Source organism: Stegastes partitus, unplaced genomic scaffold, assembly GCF_000690725.1.
Source record: "Stegastes partitus isolate 25-593 unplaced genomic scaffold, Stegastes_partitus-1.0.2 Scaffold2186, whole genome shotgun sequence".
Taxonomy (NCBI): Eukaryota; Metazoa; Chordata; class Actinopteri; family Pomacentridae; genus Stegastes; species Stegastes partitus.
Window position 1 is genome coordinate 42,847 of NW_007579917.1, and position 3,155 is coordinate 46,001.

The 3,155-nt window shown below is 44.1% G+C and overlaps 1 protein-coding gene across 1 annotated transcript in view; it reads left to right on the forward strand.

Annotated features, from left to right (window-relative positions):
• Positions 1 to 552: 552 nt before the first annotated feature.
• plcg2 (phospholipase C, gamma 2) overlaps positions 553 to 3,155 on the forward strand; it is a 54,086-nt gene continuing 51,483 nt past the window's right edge. Inside the window, exon 1 of the mRNA XM_008304314.1 lies at positions 553 to 723. The gene's annotated coding sequence lies outside the window, so the exon portion shown is untranslated. The remainder of the gene's footprint in view (positions 724 to 3,155) is intronic.

The following is a 3,155-nucleotide window of genomic DNA, read 5'->3' on the forward strand; positions in this document are numbered from 1 at the left end:
GTGTGCATAGATATTTATACACTCGACATACATACTGTGTATATATGATGCACATACTATATATATACAGTATGTATTGACAGTATTATGTGTACAGTGTGTATACATACAGTAAATACAGTATTATGTGTGTATATATACAATATATATGTCCAGTATTTATACAGTATGTGTGTGTGCAGGTGTATAGATTATATATACACACAGAAATATATATTTTTATTTGTTTTCATGACACATCACATTTCCTATAAATAAAGTGTTTAAATGTGATTATTACAGTTTAAACAGGTTAAACAGATCCAGAAAGTCAAAGTCTAACTAAAGTTAACCTAAACTAGGAGCAATGACGTCCTGTTTCCTACATGACCTGCCTGTTTGCTTCATTCTCTGGGACCCTCTGGGCGGCTTTTAACGGCCCCCGCCGAGTCCCCGAGCCACACGTTGAGCAGCAGTCCAGCTGCAGGTGAAACAGCGCTGCATGGATCCTGCGCCACTTTGCATAGATAGCGTCCGCGCTTCCGGACTCTGCGTGTTTTCGAGCCTGCAATGCAAGTGAACTTTTACTTCCTTGTGCAGACGGACGGATAGAGGAAGTGCTCGTCCCGCCGCTGGCCTTCGGCTCAACGCTCCGCATCCTCTCCGGCTCCGGTTCGCACCATGAGCGGCTAGAAAGGCGGCGGGGAGTCGGTGCAGCCGCGACCTGAGGAGCTCAGCCGTCAGGTAGGACCGGGTCCGGGGCTCGGCGCCGCTGGAGCGGCAGCGGGGGACGCTGTGGTGGAGGGTTAAAGGAAATCCGCTTTTTACGGGCTGCAGGGACCAGAGGAGGCTCCTGGAGGGTCACTGCAGCCCACAGGCTCCGGTAGACCTTAAACATGATTAAAACCACCAGGGTCCGGGTCTAGCAGCGTCCTGGTGGAGCCTGGGCTGGATGTGGACCACTTGAACCCTCCTCTGGTCTCCTCTGGCTGCAGCTCCAGCCACCACCTGTTGGCTCCACTTCAAACCGTTTTAGTCACATCCGAACCGTGCAGACTGGTCGGTTAATCCGGATTAGGTGGAGGTTAGATGGTCCAGAGGCTCCTGAGCAGACCAGCTCCTCCAGGATGGTGGATCAGGAGCCACAGGAGGAGCTGCTGGGGGGTCACTGGTCATTCTGACTTCTTTACTTTCTTTTTTAGTCTCTTTTGTTGGTTTTGCTTCATTCTGAGTCTCTGGAGCTGGTTTGTGTCACTTTGAGGCAGTTTGATGTTGGTTTATTCACATTTTTTCTGGTTATTTGTTGTTGTTGTGGGTCAGTTTGTTGTTGTTGTTGATCAGTTTGTGGTTATTGTTGGTCTGCAGTAGTTTTGCATCACATCTGTTGAGTTTTGTGTCACTTCATGGTGGACTAGTTGTCGTTTCTTTTGGTCTTTTTTAGTCTCTGTAGAAGTTTTGTGTCGTCTTGCATCTTTTGTCGTCATATTTTTCTAGCTGAGATCATTTCGATTCATTTTGTTGTCATGTTGCGTCACTTTGTGGTGGTTTTATGTTGTTTTATTTCCATTTTTCATCGTTTTTATGGTAACCTGTTGTTGTCGTGGGTCAGTTTGTGGTTGTTGTTGGTCTCTAAAGTAGTTTTGTGTTGCGTCTGTTGAGTTTTATGTCACTTTATGGTGGATTAGTTGTTGTTTTGTGTCGCTTTTTTGGTCTTTTTTCGTCTCTGTAGAAGTTTTGTGTTGGTTCGATTCACTTTTTTGTTGTTTTGCATGATTTTGAGGCGGTTTCATGTGATTTTATTCACATTTAGCATCTTTTTTATGGTAATTTGTTGTTGTCGTGGGTCAGTTTGTGGTTATTGTTGGTCTCTGAAGTCATTTTGTGTTACGTTTGTTGAGTTTTTTGTCACTTCGTGGTGGTTTTGTTGTTTTTTTGGTCTTTTTTTTTTAGTCTGTAGAAATTTTCTGTCGTTTCGTTGTCGTCTTGCATCGTTTGTCGTCATTTTTTGTCTCCTTATTGTCATTCTGCATCTCTGAATGTGTTTCTTGTCGAACTGAGAGCATTTCGATTCATTTTGTTGTCATGTTGCGTCACTTTGTGGTGATTTTGTGTTATTTTATTCCCATTTTGCATCTTTTTTATGGTTATTTGTTGTTGTCGTGAGTCACTTTGCGGTTATTGTTGGTCTCTGAAGGGATTTTGTGTTACGTCTGTTGAGCTTAATGGCACTTCAAGGTGGTTTTTAGTTTTTGTCGAACATTTATGTTGGTTTTGTGTCACTTTGTGGTGTTTTTTTGTTATTTTATTCCCATTTTGCATCTTTTTTATGGTAACTTCTTGTTGTGGGTCAGTTTGTGGTTGTTGTTGGTCTCTAAAGTAGTTTTGCAGTTTTTTGGTTTAGTTTTATGTCACTTCATGGTGGTTGTTTAGTTTCTGTAGAACGTTTGTGTTGGTTCGTTGTCGTCTTCCATCTTTTGTCGCCATTTTTTGTCTCTTTATCGTCATTTTGCGTCGAACTGAGACCGTTTTGATCTATTTTGTTGTCGTTTTGCGTCACTTTGCGGTGGTTTTACGTTATTTTATTTTACATCTTTTATGGTTGATTGTTGTTGCCGTTGGTCACTTTGTGGTTATTGTTGGTCTCTGAAGTCGTTTTGCGTGACGTCTGTAGAGTTTTCTGTCGCTTCGTGCTGGTCTGAAGCTGCTTCACGTCTCTTCTGAGTGACGTCCCGGCAGTACGAGGAACCAGAGATCAGATGTTCACCCCGATACCGACCTCCAGCTGACGAGCTAACTCTGCCACACACCACCATGACCTGACCCACACCGAGGCGGTCGGGGCGCCACAGGAAACGGCAACACAAGGGAAGCCTCATGTGAAAGACTAGACCGGCTCATCAGGGCACCACAACGAGCAACAGCCAGTCTGCTAACAGAATGCTAAGTAGTTAGCATGTCTACGTATTTTAATGCCACAGACGGACCAGAATAAAGGTCCATCATCCTATTGGCCGAACTCTGCAGCAGTGGGTGGAGCCAGATAGCGTTATGCTAAGCTAACGCTGTTGTTTTTTTTTAACTGTAAACTACATTGTATAATTCATCCTACATCCACCCAACCGGTCGAGGCAGATGGCCGTCCCTCCCTGAGCCTGGTTCTGTCGGAGGTTTTTTTT